The sequence below is a fragment of the Marmota marmota genome, unplaced genomic scaffold, assembly GCF_001458135.2.
Source record: "Marmota marmota marmota unplaced genomic scaffold, marMar, whole genome shotgun sequence".
Taxonomy (NCBI): domain Eukaryota; kingdom Metazoa; phylum Chordata; class Mammalia; order Rodentia; family Sciuridae; genus Marmota; species Marmota marmota.
In genome coordinates, this window is record NW_026000196.1 from 13,771,161 (window position 1) to 13,798,345 (window position 27,185).

At 38.9% G+C, this 27,185-nt stretch overlaps 2 long non-coding RNA genes across 4 annotated transcripts in view; one reads left to right on the plus strand and one right to left on the minus strand.

The window, feature by feature from the left end:
- Nucleotides 1-25,546, minus strand: part of LOC125612500 — a 49,562-nt gene extending 24,016 nt beyond the window's left edge. The window contains exon 1 of one of the 3 annotated variants that reach the window (XR_007342870.1): nucleotides 24,922-25,546. This is a non-coding gene — a long non-coding RNA (uncharacterized LOC125612500). Of the gene's footprint in view, nucleotides 1-16,404; nucleotides 16,473-24,921 lie in introns of those variants that run through there. The other 2 variants (XR_007342871.1, XR_007342869.1) reach the window with 2 other exon arrangements.
- Nucleotides 16,460-17,774, plus strand: LOC125612501. Its single transcript, XR_007342872.1, has 2 exons — nucleotides 16,460-16,750; nucleotides 17,615-17,774. It is a non-coding gene; the product is annotated as an uncharacterized LOC125612501 (long non-coding RNA).
- Nucleotides 25,547-27,185: the final 1,639 nt, after the last annotated feature.

Here is a 27,185-nt window from a genome sequence, read left to right on the forward strand (position 1 = left end):
CAGGGCATGATTCGGGGCTCGGGAAGACTGAAGAGCAAAGGGTATCATAATCTCCAAGAGAAAGGAGGACTCCTTTTGCAAAGCACATATATAGAGAGAGATCATAATCCTAGATTTCAAAATTAAAAAAACGTATTTTTCTTAAACTACAAAAATAAATCATGATTGTATTGCTTTTGTTACAATAGATCTATACAACTTCAAGGTTAGGAATTGAGCTTGAGATTTCCCACATCTTTCAAAGGATGTCAGGTTCAAAAGCAATTGAGAAATCTTGATATAGAAGATAGATATCTTCTCTTTCTATAGACTTTGGAGATTGTGTAACCTTTCATAATTTTGGTATTTACTTGATTAACATATCACTCTAGAGGTTAGATTCTAAACATAAAGTCAACTTTGCCTTTGAAGATCCCTTACACCATCAGCACATAGGATGTTTGAATGGTGCATTTTTGTGCATAGAGTCACAACTCACACAGCCATCTATTTGCCCCAGGAGCAAGGGAAGGGTGGGAGCATTGCTAAGAATAACTGAGCACCTGACATATCCAAACTTTCATCTAAGACTTCTTGCTCCCAGGAAAAAGTAAAACTCATGGAATGTAGTGGAGGGCAGAATTAGCTACCCTAGTTATGTTTTTATATTCCTCTGTTGAGAATGGAGTGGGGACATCCTCAAATAGGTCATATTTCCAAAGTTAACTAGAATGCAGTTCTACTGTATATGCAGGAGGAAAGGGGGCTGGAAGATTACTTGGATCCAAGCATGATCACATATTTCACTTTCTTTTTTATTTTTATTTTTTCTATTTATTTATTTATTTACTTACTTACTTACTTATTTCTGGTACCAGGTATTGAACTCAGGGGCACTCAACCACTGAGCCACATCCCCAGCCCTTTTTATATTTTATTTAGAGACAGGATCTCACTAAGTTGCTTAGCACCTCGCTTTTGGTGGGCTGGCATTGAACTCTTGAGCCTCCTGCCTCAGCCTCTCAAGCCACTGGGATGACAGGCATGGGCCACTGCACCCAGCATGTCTTTCACTTTCTAACAGCACTTCAAATCCTCAATTAAATTTCTGACTCCTTTCTCAGTTGCATAACTATAAATCTCTTTCATTATGAGGGTGGTAGGAATAACTGATTATCCTATGTGACATATACAGACTTAATAAATGGTATTAAATCATATTTCCAATTCAAGCTCATTGTCCACATTAAATCCAATCAACTTGGCAAGTTAACAGTAAACTTTAAATTGTCCAAAAATTGAGAATGATGTGAGGGACAGAAGGAGGGTCAGCAGTATAGTGGGCATCGAGAGTCTCCACCCCATGCATTACTTGACAATATTTAAGTAGCAATTTTACATTTTGACAGATAAAACCAGATGGCAGTGAGACTAAGTATATGCTCAGTAAATGCTTGTCAGAAGATGATTCAATGGATCAGAAGGTTTTTGCAAAAATGCTTTAAACTCTACTACAAATTTAATGCAATTGTCCATTCCATTCACAATCAAGACGTTGTAATCATGACATTTTTTGTCTCCATAACTGACCAATATAAAAATAAGATATCCCAAAGAAGACCCTTTCCTTTTAGCCATCTGCAAGTTGGGCAAGAAAAAATGTTGCCTATTGCACTAATAAACCTGAAAAATAGAATTATTTGACAAGACATATCCTCTTTCATCATGGTGACTTCCCACCTTTACAGGGTACTGCCATTCTTAGGTGACACCTGCTTTGCTTGCAACCAGCAGCTTGGTGTGTGCCATCCTGCAGCAGATGGCTTGAGGCGTGATGTGTTAATGGCAGTGATTACTTTATGAATAGTGACAGCTGATCAGGGACATAATAAAACAATAGTGGCTGCCATCCTGAAAAAGGTGCTAAATAGGGGTGACATGCTTAGTGAGGGCTGTACCTCACTCCTGAACCTCATTATCAATTCCAAAGGGACACACAGCCCAACCAGACAATGGCAGGCTCAGACAGAGGAAAGAACGGAACCAGCTCAGAAATATCCCTCTGCATTAATTGGAGCAGGGGAGGACCTCAGTTTTTAATGCAGAAGCCATTTGGAGAAATAAATGCTCATGTGACCTCTCAATTTTACTCTGTGTGGATTATCCCCTGAGCTTGGGGCCTAGAACTCACCACTCTTTATGCATCATAGCCCTGAGCCAGGGAGGAAATAACCATAACAGAGTATGAGGAAATCAACTTCTATCTCTAGCAAAATTATATATTTCCAAGAAACAGCAATACTTTGAACATATATCTATGGTTAATTTATACCTCTGAAAAAAGGTAGAAGTGAGGGAACCACTAAGAGGTCTCTTTTAAGGGTTATTCATCAATTCAACACACCGGATACCGGGGAATAAAGCAAATGAGGTGAAGTCCTTCTCTTCGGAGTAGATAAATCTCATGAGAAAGACATATTATAAACAGTAAATTGTATTCTAGAGTAACTAGCTATGACCATCTTCCATGTTGATTCTAAGACTGATATTGAGAAAATAATGTCATTCATATATATATATTAACCTAATAAACATTCAGGGCAGAGGATGTAACTCAGTGGTAAAGCACTCACCTAGCATGCTCAAGGTCCTGGGTTTAATCCCCAGCACCACAAAAAATAAACCAACAAACATTCAATATTCCAATGAGTTGACCCAATTGCTATAATTTACTTTGGATTATCAATGTGCCTTCCTATAATATACTGCTTTTTAGTAATCCAAGGAAACATATAGTCTTCCAACACAAGGGCATTTAAATAACCTAAAATAAAAAATACTATGAAAATATTTTTCACTTCCTTTGATGGAAAGAAGTGAGGAGAAATATCTGAGTGGGTTTTAAGTTTTGTATCCATTGTCTGAGCTGAATACTCATGTGTGCACTCCCCATCTGCGCTCCTCTGAGCTCAGGACCTGGAAAGGCCAACTGGTATCATGTGAAATTAACAGGCATCTCTTCTGTGCTGTGATCTGCCATCAATATTCCCTTTATAAGTCTCAGGACCAAAACTAAGTGAGACTATTACAATGACTTCATCTCGCCCATTACAGAATCTTTCCAGAGTGACTCTTGGAGAATTAATGTATTATATCTGCCCTGGAGACATAAGATGGTCCTGATATATTCAGCGATTTTACTTAACCTAGTAATTAGTTTACACAATTGTATAGAGATTTTAATGCTTTGGAAATGACAGTTTTTCTTTCAAAGTTAGTTTTGATAGCCAGTCATTTCATTTCATGGTTTACAAAAGATCTGATATACAGGTTTTTAAAAAGCCTTCATTTAAGAATATAGGGGGAAAAAAACCCATCACCTTTCAATACCCAAATGCTGCTTTGCTCATCCTCAATTTTTTTATTAATTTTTTTTTGTTGGGGGGGGCATATGCTGAGTGGGATAAGGCAAAGGCTGTTGAAGTCTATGGGCTGTATCTTTTTAAGAATAATGTATAAAATGCAGAGAAATTATTAAATCGCTCAAGGCTCTGAGAATGTTTCGATGTTATAATGTTTCTTATAGGTGTATAAGAAATAACACCCAAGGACTGTTATTTCAGTGAATGAATTACTAATTGAGCACCCTATATGCTCTTTACACAGTCTTAAGAAATGAGGCATAGGAATGGGGGTGGGGGTAAATCCCTTCCTCTTGAAATGCATGTCTTACAGGAGAGGATGGGAAATAAAAAAAATAAGAAAACAGGGAAGAGAATGATGGAGAGATGAGGGAAAACTTTGAGAGGGGGAACATTAGAGCAAAGACCTTACTGAGGTCAGGGAATATGTAGACTCCAAAGTAAGAAAAAGCTGAATTGCAATGTAGTCACAGCATGGAGAATGGACAACCCAAGATTGCCTTAAAACCTACATTTCATGGATTTACTGGTATTAAAAGATGAGAGTGGTTTCTTGCCAAGAAGCAGGTATGGGGAGTTCCTGCCTCATTGCAGCTGTGCATAGGAGACTGTACACAATTTCTGTGACCCAGCAGTGAAAAAGACACTGATAGAAATCTTAAAAGAAAAAAAGACTTTCTAAGACACAGAATGATCTATGCACCAATATCCTTAAATGCATGGCAGATATGATAGTCAGTTTACAATGTGAGATCCCAGAACAGAGATGGTGCTTTGGTATTGAATTCTAGGCAACAACTTCATCACCATTCACTTTTTCTTTTTTAATTAACTTTAGAAGTAGAAAATAAATATTTTCTCTTTAAAATCGTGTACTATTAAAAATAAAAGATTCTCTTTGACCTTATTATCTGCCTTGGTTCCTTCTCTAGCTCCTCAGAGATGGAATAATTTTAGATACATGGCTTTCCAGAATTTATGGGAAATTCTTACATACACCCTAGAAAATATATACACTTGTTTTATTGTTTTTTTAATAATCAAATGACATCATAATGCATCTTGTATTTTGAAGTATAATTACTTTCCCTTGGGCAACATTATTAAAAGCTATCATAGATATAAATAGTCTTAATAATGTTACAAACAATATTACAAATAGTCCCAACTCCTTTCTTTTCATTGTTCTTGAGTCTTCCATTTTGCCTGACATATTTATTCATTCCCTTTTGGTGAATATTTAGCTCATTTCCAAATATTCAATCTTGCAAATAATGATGTAAATGAATATACTTGTACACTGTGACTTGTGTACATGGGTATATATTTCTCTAATGCAGGTAGCTTACCTCATCACTTTTTTTGGCTAGTTTTTTTTTCCATTTTCTTCTCTTGGCTTGTCCTCCACCAAGACAGAAATAAACAGCCAAGAGGATGCTGCCTTGGCTTGTTGACTCTCATTTCCTACTCCAGGTTCAAATTGAGTGTGCCGATTTAAGGACCACTCATTATCACCAAGCACTGAAGTTCCAAGATCAGAGGTCATCCTCTTCCAATCTTTGACTTCCACCTGGAGTTGTTGATGACCCTTCAGGAAAACATGTGGCAAAAGTAGTTTTGCTTTGTGAGCCAACAGAAAATTGGCCCTTGAGATGACTTGTACAAGGATTCTATAAGCCATGAGCAGAACAGCATGGTTTCCGACTAGGCATGGAATTCAGAGTTGTAATAGAAAACATTTATTTGGCTACAACTAAACATCCTAACACATGTTAGCTTTTGTTGCCAATATGCTTCCTAATTAAGAACAACATAAAATCATAGGAAATCCTGTATCCTGTCTTCATGTACTTTTCATGTATCTTTAGTACCCTGGCTTTATTTCTCAAGCATAACTACCAAAAAAAAAAAAAAGTTGATTTGAAAGTCCTATTCTGCCAACCATGAACTGTGTTGTCATTAACAAGATTAATGTACATTCCAGAAGGCATCACCAAGCATTTTTCTCCTCCTTAAACAAATGCTGCTATTAAAAACTAATTTAAAAAAAAAAAAAGCTAATAAGCATCCCCTCCCCAATGAAAGGTCAGTACCATCTCATGGTAAGGTATTATCTACAACTGATATAAAACTTCAAATAATTTTTTAAAAGCCCTTCTTTCTAGGATGACTTGAACTGTTGGTGTTGTTTGTAAATTTTATTATGTTGAGCAGATTTCAAGATGAGTGACAGACTAGGGTCTGGTTTTCTTCTTAGGTCCTTCTTAAATCAATGCTAATTTCATGTGAAAATATTTAGAGGTATACTTGGGAGTCCTGAACCATCACCACCTTGTGACAAACAAACAGACCAGACAGACAAACAGACCGGACATTAGATAATTACTGCACAGCTAAAAATGTAGACAGCATTTCTAATTAAAGGTAGAATTATACAAACTACTCTTAGAAAACCATGATCTATCCATTGAGATGTAGTCTTTGAACGTCTAGTGCCAAACTAACTGCTTCCTTTCCCCATCATCAGCCTGAAATTAAATTTGTTTTTAAAAAGCAGAAAGAATGAAACCAACCTCTCTGGCACACTTTACATTAAATTTCTCCCCTAGTTCCATTTAGGTTTTTTATTTCTTTTTCCCCATGCACTGAAATAGGCTCTGAAATGACATAGAGAATTAAAACCTGGGTCTGAAGAATTATCTTGAAATATTTCTGTAGAACTTTCTAATGATTTTCAGAATTATTAAATTTTTTTCCTACGAAACACACATGATCTTGCTACCCCAAGAGCTTTGCATTCCTCTTGGTCCTTTTCCCCCTTCCAAATCTATTTATTGCTTGTTGTTCTTGGCTCTTTCTCACTTTCCATTTTTCATGATTAGTTCTTTATGATCGTGTGTTTCCTTTTCTTCTCCCCGCCATGGCCGCCGGCCCAGTTGTTCTCTCTGGGCCCTTGAGTTTCCCTTTGCTAATGAAACAAGAGCTGCCTCCCAGCCTGGCTTTGGCCATCCAGCTGTTTCCGTTTTAAAATGTAAACTCATCTTTATTCAGTGAAGTTCCTGGGCAAAGTGGACTCCTTTTGCTGAAGAGTTGATAACATGAGGGATTTAAAAGGTTTTAAGAGAAAGGCATATCTAGAAAACCTGGGAGTGGAAGAAGGATGGTAAACAGAAAATGAAACTCATTTTTAAAACATGATGATAAAAACAGAATGAAAAACTTGTTTTTCCTTAATGTCTTGATCCTCCTGGGCAGGTGGGTCTGGAGTATTCTCCTGGGCGCCTACCCCTCCTTCACAGCCTCTTCCGCCTCCCACCTTGCCTGCTGAGCATTTCTTGGCCTCTGTGAAAAGAACCCTGCTAACACCACAAACCTGGATTGTGTATGATTAGGTGGTGAAAAGGTGCCAACCTGAGGTGCCGCCTGCCAAGTCAAGTCAATTTACTGTGATGCTTTGACTGTGCAAGTAGGACTTAATCCCCTTTAATCTCCAGTGTGCCCTTGACATCATGGAAATGACTGGCAAAGCTAATGTCATCAGATAAACCCTGCTAACTCTTTCAGAGAAGGTTTCCCCCAAACAAAACAACCTGTTTACTTCTTAAGCTTTCAAATCCTCCAAATATTTCTGGAAAAATGAATGAGCCCATAGGTATCATCTTATCAAAACCAAATGGCTAATTCTGTTTCAGTATTTTAACTCATGAGACCTCATGTGACTGGGAATTTGTATTCTACCCAAGCATCAGTTGAATGTATTATATTAAAGACCTGATTGACTAGACAAAGAGGTTTACCTAGTAGCAATAACAGCTCTGGGTTTTAGAGAAAGGGTCTCCTAAATCTGAGAAACCCTCCCTTGCCTGAAAACATTTCTTCTCATATAAAATCTCCAATGGAATCATTTGTTGCCACAAAACAGCAGCGGGCTGGTATTTATCAGGTGAGAGAAAATTTCAGTTGAGAACAATTTTCAGGTAGGATGAAAATCAGCATCTCCAATGGAAAGAAAGGGGGAATCTAATAACCTGGTATATGGTAGCTCTTCACCATTTAGAAAGCATATGTCTACATACATGATTGAACATAACGTATAATCTCACTTGAAATTCACAGTAACCCCATAAGGTAAGTGGTTAGAAAGTTAAAGATCTTTGATGGCATGCCTCAAACTGTCACAAGATAAAACATTTTCTGAGAACTCAGCTCCAATCAGAACATGTATCCTAAAGCCGACACCGCAGAAGCCCTCTTGTAAGAATTCTCCTGTCTCAGATGGAAAACAGCCTGAGAGCAGGTTGGATCTTGATTGTCTTACTTTATTCTCAATCTACTTTGATAAAAATAATTTCAGACTCTCCTTTACTGGGAAGAGCAACACCCATTTGCTGTCTCCATATATGGTTTCAGAGCCAGTATCCGTGAGCTCAGGAGCGGTCTCATACATGTGATAGCTACCAGGAAAAGGAAGGCAGAAAGACCTTGGGTCTCAAAGAATGCATTTTGCTTGATGGTGATATTTATATCTTCCCTGCCCTGCCAACTGATATCATAGCTCTGAATGTGTCCTGATTGTGGTTTCTGTTGCCTATCTGACCTTCAATATCCCCTGTGCCTGATGTTTGCCTCCCAGCTCTGACTTACAACACACCTGATTACAAGTACTGGACTCTGAGATGTTGCCCCCCAGGCAGGTTCTGACCTCTGCCTTCTGTTTGTCCCTCTGGCTCTCAGAGAAATATTAGCCTGAGGTTCACTTTGGCCCTACCTGGCCATGGGTTCTTACAACTTGGTCATTAGGCCAGAAGCCAGGCAAGATCCGGATCCAGGGGCTGTGCATTCCTAGCAGCTGTGACCAGGATCAAACTTTAAGACATAAGGCAGACTGGGGAAAGATGTTCTGACACGTTGCTAACCTTTCTATTTCCACTCCAGATTTTGACCTCTGTAAATCTAATGTAACAAAATATATGACAAGAGCCCTAAAACTTTTTTCCCAGACCTCCTCCTAGGAAATGTAACATGAAAAAAAAATTGATACAAAGATATTTCTCAACAATTTATATGTTCATGAAAATATTTAATTTCCTATTTTTCTTTTAAAAATCATATTTAAAAGTACTAATAAATAATTTGAAGTTATGTCCCTAAAATGAAAAAAAAATACTACTGCTTATTGTTGCTGGGCTATACACTTTTATTAGTAATAAGATAAAAGTGAAGTTGAGCTTGGTCCATGAATCAGATAAATTTATTGGAAAAATAACGAAGACTGATCTTCAGTATTTCTGTCCACAGATTTCTCCCCATGTCCTAAGAAGGGCTCTACCAATCCTGTTTTTACAATCTTTAATTTTTTAATTAAAATAGTCCTTGAAATTATATATTCATCAAGCCCCACAAAACCTGAACCCACCACAGTAAATGAATTATGAATTCACACTAAATGAAAGTAAAATGATGTCCCAGCACACACTATGTGGGCCAAAGTTTTGCAGTGCTGTGCTACAATTATCTTAACATCACAGGGACAGATAGGTATGATAAAATCAGAGAATCTTCAGTTTACCAGTCGGAACAGTACTCTTGTGCCACCGGTGGCAACAAGATGCTAGCAAACCATCATGCATCACATTCAATCAGTGTTGTGAATTTGGATGTTGAGTTTGTCCTTTTGTTTGAACTGAGTCTGTAAATTTGTTTTGGATTCACAGTTGCATAAGAGCCATGGCTTAAGAGTTGTGTAGGCCTACTTTTGAGTCTGTATATACTTAAGGAACATCAGATATGAAATAAATTAAATTTAGAAAAGGAAAAGATGTGAAAAGGGAGAGAGGGAGGGAGACAGAGAGGAAGGTGGGAAAGGAGGAAGGAAAAAGGAAAGAAGGAAGGAAAAACAGACAAGTTCAATCAAGAATCCCCATGACAAAAACTTATAGCTTTTGGACCCAAGATTCCTCGACTAACTATTTCAAATCTAGTCTAATCTATTGCTTCCATGCTACGACTACATGAGCCCCTTCTAAGCAAGATTATTTATTTACTCAACAAGTATTTCTGACCCCATAATCTTCTGGGCACTATGCTTAAAACAGAGAGATTTGGTTTATTATTTGCTACAGCTGCCAAGAGGGATGGAGATTAGAACACAACCATCTCAGGTGAAAATACACACATCTAAGTAAAAATTATCTCATTTGCATAATCATTACAAATGTTTACAGCCTTTCAGGCAGTATGGGAAGGCTGGTAAAGCTTACAAGATTATGCTTTCCTTTAAGACTAAAATAACTTCTTTTTTTTTTTTTTTTGTTACGTTAGTGCCAGAAAACGTTTCATCCTCCATATTCCAATTGGCATACTCTGGAACCAACTCCCTCCTCAGTTTAACTTCAGAACTCTGGGGAAACCAACTAATTTTTAATATTGGACTAAGCAAAACATAATTAGGAAGGCACATTTCTAAGGGGGAAATTCATACAGAATATCCCCAAGTCAATTGATATAATTTTGCAACACCCATTGCTTGAGTTTTCCACTCCATCTCTCTCCACAGATAATCATGAGTTCCCTGTAATTAAATAATCCCAGGTAACTGGCAGCAGGACCATTCCTTGAGAATTGCTTCCCAGGTCTCTGTAATAAGCCTAAGTTTTTATATTCAACATGATTTTTGATGCTGGGTATTCATCCTCCTCTTTACCTACTTCAAACTTGACCAGATCTAAGAATTCTTTCCCTTTGATTTGGCAGGAGGAGATTCTGTTTTATATCTACAACTACATCAGGGCTCAACAGCTGATTCTGGTATCTTTGACGACTTTATCCTGATCCCTCAAGGAATGGGCTTAGATATGAAAGGAAATTTGCTTGTTCTTGATTCATAGACCATTAAAACTCAACAGTCCCTGAGACAGGATCTTGTCCAAAGAGGTTCAATAAGATTGGAAGTATCCCTTTGTCTACTTTGAGAAAAGCACTGACAGGTCCTCCATCTATGAATGTTCATTTCTAAATTCGATTTTCTAAACAATTATTGAATCCCTGCTTCATATAAGGCATTGAATACTTGATTTTATCTGTTTTAGTCAGCTTCTTCACTACTGTGACTAAAAGACCTGACCAGCATGATTATAGAGGAGGAAAAATTTACTTAAGAGCTCACTGTTTCAGAGGTAGACAGCAGGCTCCATTCCTCAGGGCTGGAGGTGAGGCAGGACATCGCGGTGGAAGAGTGTAGCAGAGGGAAGCAGCTCACTTGGTGATTAAGAAGCAGAGAGACAGACTCCTCTCTCCAGATACAAACTCCTATACCCCAGAGCCAGGCGTCCAATGAACCACTTCCTCCAGCCACACCCCACCTGCCTCCAGTTACCACTCAATTAATTCCATCAGAGATTAATTCACTGATGAGGCTAAGGTTATAACCCAATCATTTCTCCTCCAAACCTTGCACTGTTTCACACATGAGCTTTTGGGGGACATCTCACATCCAAACCATAACAATATTACTTAAGGAAATGTACTTAATTATATAGTTTTTATTTCTCAGAAGGAATGTTAATTACTCTTTCAAAAGAGGCAATCTTTGATTCCCACTTATCTCAATAAGAGGATAAATATGTAAAGGAAAAATCACTTTGCCCTGAAATGCCCTGAGATTTCAAACTCCATTCTTAGAAAAAGAACTTTATGTTTAGATTAGGTCAAATGCTTTGCCTTCCTACAAATTTGCAGTTTCCAGCTGGGATCATTGGCTGCCACGTACCTGGTGTGCACAGGGTTTAAATACAGAAATGTGAATTTGAAAACCCTTTAGTTTTGCCATACAAAATGGAAGAAAAATGAACACCAAGAGCTATTTGGTTTATTTTTTCTAAGACTTTTCGATCTTGCTGATATCTGCCCTTCCCCATGATCCCACATCTTAGACATAGGCACAGAACAATCTCCGGATTATAGTACATAAAAGAAAAGAAAGGGGATTTTTTTTTTAAACAGAGAAGTACAAGTTATAGTTCCAGGAAATCTGAATATAAATTAAAATGTGAATAAAGTCCCTGGTTATTTTTTTCTTTCTTCTTTCTCTCTCTCTTTTTTTTTCCTTGCAGTAGTAAAGGTTGAACCCAGGGGGACTCCACCACTGAGCTACAATACCAGCTCTTTTTAAAATTCTATTTATTGTTTTTAATTTTTGAGATAATGTCTCCTAAATTGCCAAGGCAGGCCTTGAACTTGTAATCCTCCTGCCAAACAGCTAGCATTATAAGTGTGCACCAGTGCACCCAGCTTTATTATTTCCATTTCAGTGATACTATTCCGCTTAAAAAGTAGATTTAAATGTAGATTGATGTGTACTCACATATGTTTATGTATAAATATATCATGAGTGTGTGTGTATGTGTGTGTGTGTGTGTGTATTTCATGCCTTTCTTCAAAAGGTCACAGTGCATGAATGTAAACTCATGCAATTTCAGAGCAGTCGGGAATAATAAGAGAAGTAAGAATATAAAAGTAACTAAAAGAAGTCAGAAAGAGAACTAGATTCAAATCTACTTCAGCCAAATAGCAGGTAATCTTAGGCAAAATCCTCTTGTTGTCTGCTCAGAGCACAGTTGTCAAAATCAAATGACATAATGGAAGTGAAACATGTAGCCGGTATATAGTAGATACTCGATTAATGACACTAGTTTATTACTACCATTTCTAAATAAGGAGCCTGGGGTGTGATTAGCTAACTTAAAGTCATTGGGATTCTGTGACACATCAAAATAAATACATGCAACAGGTAGTCAGTCAGTCGATAGGCAGTTTTATCTCCGTGGTGCTATGCAACTGTTTAAAATTTTTTTGTCCTGAACAGACTCTTTTCTAAGGCCTGATTATCTCCTCCCCACCCAGCCTCCTCTGCACACCTCTCTACACACATACCATTCACCATTTAATTGCCTAGTTGTTCTAGCTTCCTGGAGAGACAAGCATGAAGCTAAATATAGCTCTCTCCTTCCCAACTAGCAACCCTTTTAAGGAGCTAAATTGCCTTTCATTTTACTTCCCACCAAAACTTGATCTCTAGCTTTATAAAAGAGAAGAACTGAGGGCCTTCTATGATAGAATGTCCAGCAATTGACATGTTGTCCATTGCTTGAGAGGTTTTGTACACTGGCACTTAATCCTTGTTTCAGTTACAACCCTGGTAGGGAAATTTGAGTCCTGTACACGAGTTCTTCATTTATTTCCGAGCCAAGATAATTCTAGGATTACCACTTCGAAAATTGGGAGAACAGACATCTACACAGTCACCAGGCAGACTGTATTGAAAAAAAGGGGCATGTAGACTACCTTTTTGGTGACAAGGTTAGGCATAGGTATTGTGGTTAAATCCCATTAGCAAGAACATTACACTCATTAAGTGAATGCTAGAATGTGAACTGAGAAGCCATTCTCCAATGTTCCACCCCAATTTCCTTTCCTCTCCTAATGACCTGCCCCTTGAAGACAGGGGATTCCTTGACCAGGAAATGACTCTCCAGAGTAAATCACAGAGTACTACCATACCAATAGCTCCAAAGCCAGAACACACTGCTATTCTCCAAAAATCTACCCACACAAACATGGATTCATAAGCTTTCTCTCTCTTCTTGGGTGACTTTTAGGGTTCAGTTCAGACAGTATTCTTTTGTGTTTAAGCAAACACAAACTATTCTTCAAGCATCATTCAAAAACTTAAAGATTCTAGTAACCTAATGTCTTAATTGTTATTGAGAAGAGGAAACAGGAGTACCCTTGTTCCTTGAATGATCACATACTTTTAAAAGGTTTTCCATAGTGTTGGAGTTTGCATCTTGAGTTGCAAAAACAACTCCGTGTGCAGTGGAACTTTAGTATAACTAATTCCTAGACATTAAAAGGGGCAGAGGGAGAACATGAAGCCGGGTAAATTCAAAGTGGATCCAAACTGAAGGAGCTTTCCTCCCATTCCTTGGTTCATCCCGGAGAATACTTTAAGATAAAGGTTAATAAATGTATACTTCAAGATCAAAGGAGCTAAGTGGGTTAGTCAATGGGGAAACGCGCTCGTGCTTACACACACACACACTGCTGAACACCAATATGCAATAACAGAGAAAATATGGGTTGGGGCTGGGGCTCAGAGGTAGAGCGCTTGCCTCACACATATGAGGCACTGGATGCCATCCTCAGCACCACATACAAATAAATAAACGAAATAAAGATATTGTGTCCATTTACAACTAAACAAAATATTTAAAAGAAAATAACAGAGAAAGTAAAAATCTTGTAATGATGACAAAGAAACAAAAATGGAGGTCACTCAACCATAGCTTTTGGTATGCGTATTATGTGGGGGCATTAAGGGTCCAAGCAGAAATAAAAAGAAAATTTAGCTCATGTCTCCCTAGTATTCACTTCCTTCCAGGAAAGAATAAACCAACTATAGAAACAGCTATAGAACAGACTGAATATAATAAATGTCCCATGAAGAAGAAAACATCCAACTTAGCTGAGAAAGAACTATGGAACAAAAAATAGTTCCATAGATAGAGTATGATTTGAGATGAACCTTAAAAAGCCAGTAAAAATCCAACTTTAAAAGACAGTTGAGGGCTGGGGTTGTGGGCACAGAGTTAGCATGCTCACCTAGCATGTGTGAGGCACTGGGTTTGATCTCCAGCACTACATAAAATAAAGACATTGTGTCCACCTATAACTAAAAAATAAATATTAAAAAAATAGTTGAGTAAGACTTCTGGTTGAAGAAATGAAGATAAGCTAAGATATGGAAGCAGAGAGATATAAAGAATTTGGAAGTGCTCCTGGATTTAAGATGGGTTTATATCCCAATAAGCCCAAGGTAAATCAAAAATATTAAAAACACATTTAATACCCCTAACCTACTAACACCAACACTTAGCTTCGTCTACCTTAAACATGCTCGGAAATTGCTTTTGCCTACAGTTAAGCAGAATCATCTAACACAAAGCCTATTTAATAATAAAGTGTTGATGTCTCATGTAACTTATTAAATACAAGTATCAAAAAAAATATATTGGCAACACAACAAAGAGTTTTCTTTCCCCTCCTGATCATGTGGCTGACAGAGGTGTGACTTGCTACTGTTAGGCACCATGAGAGAGCATGCACCACACACTGCTAGTCTGGGAAGAGCAAACTTTAAAACTCCAAGTACTTTCTACCAAAATATCCCTTTGATATCATCATGGAGTTGAAAAAAAAAATCATAAGTCAAACCATCCTCAGTCAGCGATTGCCTGTACTTCGTATGGAGCATAGGATATTTAGGAGTTTGAAGGAAGAGAGTCCAAGAAACATAAATTGTGGTGGTATTGGAAAAAATAAAAAGAGCCATTACACTAGATTCAGAAATATCATGGTTATTGAAAGCTTCTGAGCCATGAAATGATGTGACCAGAAATGAGTGTCACGAAGAAGAACACAGGAGTGAATGAAGATAGGTAGGATTATTTTTGGATCAGAAACCTGATTAAAGGTGAGGTCATGACTTCATTCAACCCATGTTGCCTGCGTCCTTACAGTGTGCCAATCCGCGGGGCCAGTTTATTTTAGTTGGGAGACACAACACAGAGCCTATGAACTATAAATAAACGAAGCAGAATCTGTAGGGCTTGGGAACTTACAGGATGTACCAAAAAGGAAGTGAAGAAGTCAGGTGGACTCCCATGTTGGGGCTATAAACGAGGGCGGAATGGGGTGTGAAGGGACCGGTTTATGCTCAGAGAAAAATCAGGTAGAGAGAAGGCTAAGGGGTGGCCAACTGCAAGTTCACAGGTGGAGAGGGAACTGGAGTTGGCGCAGGTGTGATACACACTCTGCACTGTCCTGCAGTGAACACCGCCAGTAGCTGGAAAAGGTCTGGGAGAGTTGACAGAGGAAAGAGAAAAGGGATGATCAGAGCACGCAAAACACTGAGGTCAAACAAGAAGAGCTGTCAGGGGTCAGGGGAGGCCAGCTTGAAAAGAGAAGTTGATGTTTCTCAAATATTCTGGAAGACACAACGGGATGAACAGCAAGAAATTTTTAATTTTTAAGCTATCCCTGATGAAAGTGGAAAAGTCCAGAAAGCAATCCATCTAGAGAAGTTTGTAATGATGTCATGCTCAGAATCGTCCAGAATTTATAAAGTTGTTTTATTTTTCTCTCCCTCTGTTCTCCCACTAAGAGCTATCAAGTTATAGTAGCCTATAACAGGAACCCTAAACGTAACCCTAATACTAACCCTAACCCTAAACCTAACCCTAACACTAACCCTAACCTTTACCCTAAATTTAACACTAACCATAACCCTAACACTTACATGAAACCTGAAGTGCTGTCCACAGCCAACAGTGCCTTTTCCACGAGGTTCAATCACTCACTACTCAGGGTCACCCAGGCTGAGCATGCATCTTCCCCACTATTTCTATATTTGTAAATTATTCTCCCCCTACCCCACCTCTCTCTATCTTCTGGTAGCAAAAGTTTTAAAAAACACACACATATATATAGTGTTTGACAGAAATACAGAACTTTTGAGCCTTCCCTTTTTGGAGGACAAATGCCAAGTTCTGGGCAGAATTAACATTCCTAAACTGTGTTTGAGCTTGGCAGAGAAAGCGGCCTGGAATTTACCAAGATGGGCTTAAATTGAAAAAAAAAAAAATTTTTAATTCAGGTAACTCACCTTTCCCTTCACTGATTGCCTCCCCACCAGCACTGACGCCTGTGAGCTTATTTACTGAGTCAATTAACAAAAGATAACCTCCCATTGTGTAACCATCAATAAATCAATCGTGTTAATACTATCTTGGAATGTCCCCCACTATTGACTTTCATATTGTTTACATTAGACACTTGAGAAAGCCAAAGCCCTTGAGTTAGCTTGTTTCGGCGTTAATGGACTCTGGAGTAGCCATTACCACATATAACTCTCTTTACAAAATATTTAAGTTTCTCTAAGGTTCACCTGCTATCTGACTGTTGGCAGGGCAGTCTCCTCCCGCCCCACACGATCAGGCAGCACCGAGTTTGATGAATACTTGGGAAGGCAAACATTTATGAGCAGTAATGGAGCAGTCACTTAGGGCACACCTACTTCTTTGTGATTTGAATAATCTATTTCCACCCACCCAGCCCCCCACTGTCAGCCACCCTCAACAATCTGGGGAATCAAATTAATCTTCAATTATGCGGAAGAATCTCAGGACCGAGCACAGCTCAAGTTACCAAGTAACTTGCTACTGTGGAAAGATTCATGCTGAAAGCAGCCTCAGCCCTGGACTTTTAGTAATTTCTCCTCCCTCCCCAAAAAGGTAAGGGAAATCTTTCCAATGCTAATAGCTGTACCTCAAAACTTTGAAAGTTAACTTTAAAACCAATGCAAAAAAGAAAAAAAAAATCTTTCTACATGTCCCTCAGTCGCATGAAGTGAGACTGAATATAATAATAATAAAGTTGGGTTTAATGTGTGTGTGTGTGTGTGTGTGTGTGTGTGTGTGTTTGGTACTTCCTTTTAATGACATCAGAGAACAGGTTTTCTCTAAGCAGTGAGACAGACTCCTCTGATTGCAGGCACAGGGAGTTTGCTAAACCACTAGATGCTTAGGATTAAAAAGGAAGGAGGGGGAGGGAAAGCACCAGTCCTGGAACTTCTGAAGGTTCAGATTTCAGAGTTGGCTGCAGACCTGGGCAAAGTTCACTGCTCCCTTTTCACGACATGCTACATACTTTTCAAGTTCCCACTTGCTTCTTAGAGAGGAAAAAATGTGGCCTCTGAGTTCAGGTTGCTAAGGACGGGCCGAGCCAATTTAACTATGCATTCCTTTCCTAAAAGATAGACGGGGTGGTTGTTGTTGTTTCGCTGTAAATACCAGAAAGTCTTGATCCTCCCCACTCTAAACAAATACCCTGACTGCAACTTTGAAGCCGTCTTTCTTCCACAGTGGGAAACCAGCTATTTCACTCCCTTTTCCTGCCTAAGTCTTGACAAAATGGAATATTATTCTACCTTGTGACCCATCTTCTTATCAGACATTTGGCTTCATTTTTCTCTTGATAATGATGGGTATTTAAGATGCATATGACTATTGGGTAATAAAAGAAAGCTCTCATTGTTCTTAGTTTTTCCCCCCTTTCCTTTTTTTTTTTTAACCTCATAATATTTATGTCTACTTAAGGGTGTTTTGAAGAGGGTGAAGGAAAAGGACTTTGAAAGGAAAAACAGACATCTAAGTGGCTGTCTCGTGTAGACCCTTCTGTGACCCCACACTGAATACTTCTAATGGACATGTGTGATCTTGGAGACTTCTCTGCAATAAAAAAGTTTTAAACCTTCAACTTGTTTTTGCAGCAGATTCATTCAAGGATTTTTTTTTCTTTAAATGAATGAGTAAGGCATTAGCGTAGTCATTATACAAAGAGGTGAAACAGTTTTCCAATTTTATAGATGGAATATTTTTTAAAGAATTTGGGTCAATCATGGATTTAGCTCTTGTCAGTGTGTTATTTTATATTATGGTCTCAAAAAGCATTTTTTAAATATGTAGAGCACATATTTGCATTCAAAGCTATATTTAGGAAATCCAAAGAGTTCTGAAAGTCAATTAGGAAGCAATCACCTTTACTTCACAAATTAATAATTTCCATGACATGGCTAATAGGATAATTTTACAAAGTCACACTGAAAAATGATAAGAATCAATTCATGTCTTGTTTAAAACACATAAGACATTTAAAAAGTCTTCCTTAAGTGATGGGGGAACAGGAACACTCTCATTTCTATTGTCAAAAGGCAAAGAGCCTCACCTTCACCAAACAGCTGTGAACTTTCCTCTTCACCTTAACTTCCTGGAATTGCTGAGTTGTATCACCTCCTTCCTTTCCCCCTAGCTAACATCTCTACCTTTCTCTTATTTTTTCTTTGCTTCCATGTTGACATGTTTTTTTTTAACTTCCAATTTAATGTTAGTCAAAGTTTATATAGATATTGCTCTGTTCCCCTACCAGCACTTCTTAGAATTATCTGTTCACATGAATACCTAGGTATTAAATTTGTCCACTTAAATACTGTGGTTTTGCATTCTTATCAATAGGGCATTTTGGAATTATAGAAAAGCTGAGTCCAAAGCCACATTTTTTTTCTTTCCATATTTTTATTGGTATACTATAATTATACATAACAGCGGGATTCATTGTTATACATTCAGACCTACATGCATTATAATAATATAATTGGGCCAGTATTTATTCTCCAGTGTGTTCCCCTTTCCCAATGCCACATTTTGAGATTGCAATATTAAAACATAAAGACATCCCCAAGCACAGTTTAAAAATGGACTCACATTTAATACCTAATATTTATTAATGATATCAGGAAATAGGCAATAGAATAGAGAATATTATTCCAGTTATGTATTTCTATTTGGAAATAATGTCAAAACTCTACCTTTTAGTCATGAAGGCAGGGCTCGGGTCCATCTGTCCTTCCTGTCATCCTCTGCAACACACCCTCACATCAAGTCCTGTTTATAGACAAAGACTAATGTGGTGTAATAAAAAGAGCACTGGACTAGAAGCATGAGGTTCCATCATATCTGTGCCTTGGCTTCTCGTGTGGAAAATGAAAATATCCCCATAAATTGTTCCACAGGTCTAGTGCTATTTTGTGACTTCATATTGTGCTTATCATGCCTAGATACCATGGCTGTCATTCTAGCCACCTAATGGAGAAAAAGATGACATAATTAAAAGCACCAGTAAAGAAGAACAGGCTTGGGTAAACAAATGCCAGAGACCGAGCAAACATACAATGTAGTATGTGTTATAACCAGGAGATGAGGAGGCATGAACAGAGATCTTCCCAAGTCAATTCTACCTTAATTCCTCTCTTTCTGATGCACAATAGCAATCACCATGGGCTCAGAGCACCATCCACATATCATCACATGACACTGGGATGCAATTACCTAATGCTCCCAAAGCCATCCAGTTATTCAGCATCACCTAATAGGTGAATGCAGCCTGTGGGAACAACCTTGTCCAGCTCAATGCTTTTAATCTGACACATTTCCCTTTCAAAATCAAAGTCCCTTCTCCCCTCACTTTCTCCAATGGAGGAAAGAAGCAGCATTACAATTAGCAGCATCTACATAAGGCTTAATAGTTAACAAGATACCCTAGAGGTCAGTCTAAGATCTGAGATCAAGAGAGATCAAGTGGAAACAGAATACTTTGCCTTATGATGTAGGCTATGCTGATATCAATGAGTAGAAATATGGTGCATTTCTTCTGAGATTTCATCAACAGTGAGTCATCAGTTTGAAGCATTGGAAACTAACTTAGAAATAATGCTGATTATTGGAATAATAAAGCATCTAAGTAAAGCTATTAGTCCAGTTCATAAGAAGAGGAATTCTTTCAACCAAATTCTCACACATGCTGCTAAAGTTTGGATCTTAAGTGTCCTTCTCTAAGTTAAAGGATCTGTCATCAGCCTGTGGTATTATCTGGAGGTGGTGGAACCTTTAAGAGATCAGGCCTAGTTGGGAAGTCTTCAAGTCATTAGTGAGGTGCCTTTGAAGGGGATTTTGAAAGCTCAGCTCTCTCTTCATTTGTCTCCACCATGGGCTCCCCACCATGATGGACTATGCTACCACAAAACTAAAGAAACGGGACCGCGTGGATCATGGATGAAATCTTCTGAAACCACGAGCCAAAATAAATATTTCCTCCTAAAAAGTTGATGTCTAAGGTATTTTTGCCACAGTGACAAAAGCTAACACACATCTCTGTCCAGCCTCACAGTGATAAGATCGAGAACACGAATGATGAGGATAATGATAAACATGTCTTTCACACTTACCATGTGTCAGACACCATACTAAGTATGGGTTGTGAATCAGCTCTGCTTATAAGACTTTATATACACTAACTTATTAAATCTTGAAAATGCCTGTAGGAAGTAGGTTCAATTATTACTCTTATTTTAAAGATGAATCAATAGAAACACAAAGGAGTTAAATTGCATATACAATATCATACTAGACAGAGAGATGTTAGAGAATTGAACTATCCAGATCGGCCCTGCAACCTGCCCCTTTTACCTTGTGCTACCAGTAATGATACAAGGTAAGGAATTAGAGTTCATTTGAACACTATCCTAATTAATAGAAATATCTTCAGTTTTCTGAGCAAAAGCTTTCTCCTTGAGTCTTCATGTTGCCCACTATCTTTAAAGAGAATAATAAATATTCCTTCTTCAGTTTGCTACTCCTTTATATCAGAGATTGGCAAGCTATGGCTTATGGGCCAAATCTGGCCCACCATCTGTTTTTGTATGGGCAGTGAGCTAAGAATGGATATCAAATTTTCAAATGGTTAGGAGAAAGAAAAATCAAAAGAAGAGAATATTTTGTGACACATGAGAATCCTATGAAATTCAAATCTCAGTGTCCATAAATGAAGTTTTATTGGAACACAGTCATACTTCATTTAAATATTATCTATGGCTGCTTTCACTCTATTTCAAGGTCAGAATTAAATAATTGCAACAAAGATGATGTAGCATAGCAAAACCTAAAACATTTACTCCCTGGCCCATTACCAAAAATGTTTATTAACACCAGCTTGAAGTAGCTGAAGGTAGTTCTCATATCCTTTCCTACATGCACTACTTTTTGTGGTAAAATATCTCATTCCTCCCAACCTGTCATCATCTCATCATCCTGGAAACTCTTACCTGGCATTTCTTTGATGAGACATATTCTATCCCCTTAAAATAGCACTCAGTGCTACATTCATGCTGTGGAATATTACTGAGCAATAAAAAGGAAATACATTATTGAGTCACAACAACAAGATGAATCTCCAAACCATTATGCTGAGGGGGAAAAGCCTAGCACAATGTGTCAATGTGTTCTCACTGTGTACTTGTACAAATACAAAATTGTAAAATTGATGAGACAAACCTGTGGTTAAAATATATATATATTCTGATATACATATATCAGAATAATGGTTATTTTGAGAAAATGGAAGAGTAGTTGCCTGGGATGGGCCTACAGGAATCTCCTGAGTTTATAGAAACACTTCAGATTTTGAGAATTGTTTAAGTGACATATTGTATACACATACCATAATTCATCAAAATTCACACATAGATTTTGTACATCATACTATATCTGTCTCAAAAAAAACCCTCTTAAATAAAGCTATAAATAGTAATAAATAATTTAGCTAATGGCCAGCATGAGGAAATGTTTAGTGGTATCAATCCCTGCAACTTACATTGAAATGCTTCAGCTAAAACTCAAGATGGTTGAATGACTGGATAGAGCGATTGACTGATGGCAAGATGCATAGTAAAGTAAGAAGAGTAAAATATTCACTGTGGAAAGTAGATGGGTGTACATGAGTTCACTGTCTAATTTTTTCAACTTCTAAGTTTAAATTTTGCCATAGTAAAATTTATTTTTCAAAATAAATCTTCTATCTTTACCATCTTGAAACTGGCAATATTTCCACAGGTATATACCTATGTCAAAACTTATTAAATTGCATGCTTTAAACATGTGTGGTTTATGTATATCAATGATACTTCAATGACATTTTTAAAAAGTGAGCTCATAATATATCGTACTATTATTTTAGAAATGCTCAACTAATGCTGCTCCCAAATTAGAACCTTTAAATTAGAACCTTCAGGAATGGATATGAAGCAAACTCCTCTAAATGCAGCACAAAATGACTCAATTATGCCCTTTCCCTGGCCATTTTCATGTCAGCTTTTCTTTTCCTTTAATGTGATCAATTAGATCCTAAAGTATCCTACCTTAGACTTAACCAAAGGGACATCTTAGGAGTAACCGCTGGGACTAGAGATGGGAGTATATATAATAGAATCTAACTCCATGGCAAAAAAACAAAAACAAAAAACAATTTTCGTCTTTCCGTTTTAAGTCTTATCATAAAAGAGTACAGATGATGACAGACACAGAAACAGCCTCACTGAGATGCCTCCACCAAATCCACTTGTGGAAAACAATAAAATTCCACAAGTAAGTTTGCACTCTTGTCTCATGAATGCACAGAAGGAAGAGGAATGTGTTTGATCACAGCTGAATTCCAGGCCTTTTTAACCTCACCAGAGGTTGTCATGTATTTCTCATGTTGAGGTTTCTATCATTTGACAGACAATGTGCCTGCCACTGTTACAAACATCAGTTGAGTGTGTGTGCATGATAAAAATTTGAAAAAGTCCTCAAAATATGCAGCCTAATCTGTGGATTAACTGTTTCTTTAAAGGGTCTCTGCAGTGTATAATCTGCAGGCTGATTCTGTTGCTTTTATGCAATGCCAATATTATTAGTAGCAATAACACAATCATGCTTCAACTATTTGGAGTTCAATTAGCTGGAAAGTTCAGTTTTCTGAATGGAAGCTAAGAATCAAGGAAGTAAGCAAGAAAAACCCCGAGAGCAGTCAAAATAGCTGTGAAAGCATCAAGGCGCAACACTTCTGCCTTTACTCATGGAAGAGTCTCTAAAGCCAACACTTAAAATCCTATCACACTTAATTAGGCAACATTCTAACAAGCCAAGATCTCCAGTTTAGATCCTAAGAGAGATTAGATTGCATATAGACAGACATGGTGAAAATAGCAAGAGTCAGAAGAACTAGTGGCCATCATTCCAAACCCAAAATGGACTATACATGCCCCCCACCCCTGCCCACAGGCCCATGTGTTGAAAGCTTGGCTACCAGCTTGAGGTGCTATTCGGAGGTGGTAAGAATTGTAGAAGGCGGGCCTGCTGGGAGGAAGTTGGGTCATTGGGGACATGCCCTAGGGGGATATTGAAACCTCAGCCCCTTCCTCTTTCTTGCTCTTTGTTTCTCACCCTCCACAAAGTATACAGTCTTTCCTTGCTACAGTGATCCTGCTGCCATGATGAACTCACTTGCTTCAGGCCTGGAGCAATTCAATTAAGTAACCCTGGATTGAAACCAAGAGCCAAAATAACCCTTTACTCCTTTTAAGTTGATTTTCTCAAATATTTTGCCACAGTGATGCAAAGCCTATTGATACAGGCACCAAGATACCATTTTGCACACACTGTTCCTAAAATTGTAGTTCCTCAAGATGCTAAAGACAGTCTTTAAAAGTAAAGAAGAGGAGGATTAATTTTCTCATAGGTTTACGAAATATTGGTCTGGTAATGCTTCAACATTCCTATTGTGATTCTAGCAAATTCTAAAACATTGGTTTTCTTGGTATTCCTTTTTCCCATTTCACTTTTTATTTTTTTCTAACTTAAACTTATAGATACTGTTTTCTATTCTCATCATAATGATATTCATCAATCTTCCTGAATCTTCTGGTGTAGATGTGGCTCTCTGGATTCTCCCACACTCTTTTTTAGACAGATGTTTCCTGTCCCAAACTTTATATTCTCTTTTGTTTTGTCCAAATTCCAAACAACATTTCTAGTTTCTGAGGACAATGTCCCAATCATCCATGTGTTCCCTTCCCCTCAACTTTCACTTCCTACTTTCTCTTCCCATGTCTTTCCTCTCCAAATTGAATGCCAACCATTCTCTGCCTGGATTCCACTTTTAAATCCTTCCTGCATTTCCTCTTTATCTCACAGCTTTGCAATTTCTGCTGCTCTTATTTCCCTCTAGCATGTTTACTTCGTATCTTGAATCCCAGTTACCTCTCTTGTTCTGCCAAATCTAGTGCTTATGCTGAAAGCCACCTGAAAATCCCTATTGTCTCCCAATCCATACAATCTCTGCCACTTTATCTTCCACATGCATTTTTCCTGCCTGAACCCACCAGCCTGCGTGGAGTGAAGGAAGATTGCTTTAGTTGCCTTCTCTGGCCAACCCTACAGGCTATGGGCCCTCTTGACAAAGAATGCCCACCATCTCATCACTGCTGATTTCTAGCCAGTAGAGCTATGTTCAATATTGAGCCCCATCTCTTATTCAGCGAGTTTCCTGAGCTTCAGTTTCTGCATCTCTTATGCCCTCAGCCTGATTGATCTTGCAGGGTTGGTTGGAGCCACCGAGGCCACATTTGTTCCCCCTCTTCATCATTTTTAGTATGTGACAGCTTCATTCCTTCACTGGGAAATTCTGTTCATATTGAAATACTAGGAGGAGAGCTTCATCCTTTTTTATATTCTTAATCTCTTCTGGTCCTAACAGGTATTTGCTACTTCTCCACCCACCTCCACCAAGCTGCCCAGATCCATCAGAATGTGGGCTTGTCAGTAGGGATCCTCACCCCGGAACCTCCAACATTCTGGCTGAAAACTTGGCTTCTTCACCTACTCAGTGTAGGGAATTTGGGAAGTCCACTTAACCTTTATTTCCTCAGTGTCCTCATCTTTAAAATGGGGATGATAGCATGGTCACTCCCCAAGGAGGTCGTGGTGAGTGTAGGAGAGGCAAAGACATGCAGCCTGGCACAAGAAGACACTACCTGCTTTTCTGCTTTTGACTCCTTCGTCTTCTTTGGCTCCTCCATTTTCCATCTCTTTCCACCATCTCTGTCCTCCTGTCACCCCCAGTGGTGCCGGGAGCTCCTGCTTCCCACACACCCAGAAAAACCTCAGGGGAAAAATTCAGACTGTGAAGCATCCAGAGGACTGCCCCTCCCTCTACCGCGGCCCCTGGGGCTCCTCCTTCCTCCTCCAGATTCTTCTCTGGCATGCTCCCATGTTTTCACTGTCTTCCTGATTAGAGGGCATGTCAGTGTGGCAGGATAATTTACTGATATATTAATTTGTGTTTTTATCTCAGTGTTTGCTGGCTCTCAGCTCTACAAAGGAAGCCAGGACTTTCTGTGCCCCTGCCTCAGGGGAGGTTTGTTTTAAGAGACCAAAGACAAGACACCTGGCTTTTGTTTCCCCAAAGTGTAAATCCTGGGGGGGAGATAATGCCAGCAGGGGGAAAGAGGACACAAGCTCATGGGCCTTAAGAACAGGGACAGAGAGAGGGGGAGGGGAGATGGGAAAGGGGTTTCGGTAGATGGAAAAGGAGCGGCAGCCAGAGGGCCAGACCACTACCATGGACTTAATTCCCCCAGCGAAGACTTTTAGGGGAGTCCAGACCACTGGCCTCTGAACCCAGGCCTCTAGACTCAACAAACATTTCATCAGACTTTTCCAGCATCCAATGTACCCATGGGCAGAGAGCCAGGGGATAGGGATGCTCATGCTGACAGGACTGTGGAAAGCCAAAGCCAGGGACAGAGTAAAACTGTAAATTATAATAGGAACATCTGCTGCCTGCTCAGGATGTGCCAAACCCTGTTGCAGGGTCCATGCAAGGATAAGAAGAGCTACTCCTCAAGACAGCCCAGATCCTGTGTACACAGAGGGGAAACTGAGTCCCGCAGAAGCACCTTGTCCAAGATCACACAGCGAGCATGTGGTAAAGTCAGACAGACTGAAAGAAGGCAACAGTTTACTGTAAAAGTTAATGAAATGCTGCATGGCATGAAATAAACAAAATAAAATAACAACACTGAAAATGAAAAATATAAAGCACACTGAGCACCTGCAGCCAGGCCTGGAGTCTTTCTAGATTGACACCAGAGCTGTGACTGCAGCTCAAGTGTGCAGTGAGAATGGAAATATTGTGAAGCAGAAGTGCATATGTTGAGGGCACAAAGAATCCAGCAAAGGTGGCTTGGAGTTCCAGTTCTGCTTCAGTTCCCTGGCTTCCTGATTTACCCTGTGAACATTGTCTGATCTGCTAAGTCTTTCTTTTTAAAATGGGGATAAAGGGATCACCTAGCACAGCTGTTAGAATCATCAGTGATTGGGTGATCACTGGGAGCTACAGTTATGATTATTGTCATCCTGTGCTTAATTCTATAGCCTGCCCAGCTTCTCTGGCTGCTTTATTGAGTAACTCTGTATATCAGACACTGGAGATAAGCTGCCCAGCCATCCAGAGTCTAGTTAGATGATAGCTACCTGAAGAGATGGCCTCAGTGCTAAAGGATAAGTGCTATAACTGGAATAATGCAGTATCCTACAGGGGCCCAGGATAAGGGCCCCTAATCATACTGCAGGATGGAAATGAGGGCAGTTTTCCTGCAGAAATCCAAGTCTTTGCAAACAGCAGTAACCTCTACTTCACCATGAGGGAAGAGCTAGGGCCTTTTCTAACCAACTATTCCTATTCCCTTTCCAACCAACAGGAATGGATGCTAGACCCAAGCATTCTCCAAACACTGCCCTGGCAGCAAATTTGAGAATTCTGAGCTACGCATAACTTGCATCATTCTGGGCCCTGCACCAAGCCAGCAGAGGAAAAGCCAAGAGACCTCAGGGCTGTTGGTGCATTCCACAAACCCAAATTTCCAGTGTTGCCTTGAATGAGATGTGTAAAGGAAATTTTCCATGTATCAATAAAGCTCATTGACCACGTGACATAAAAAGGAAATGTAAATGTGGGATTCTGATTGGCAAAGTTCAAAAACCTCTGATCCTGATACCCAGATAGAGATCTGCAAGCCATTAAGTATACGTACTCGACTTCCAAAACCCAGAGGTTGAGAAGAAATGCCTGTTTGGCACATCAAAAGGAGGAAAATACAGCCTAGAAGAGCAGTATTGGGAAATACTTAGTCCCCAAGGCAAAATGTACAAATTCAATGAGACTGAGAAGCAACTCAACTGTTCTAGTTCCCCATCATTCCAAATTCCCCTAATAGAAATTCATTTTTTTTAAAGA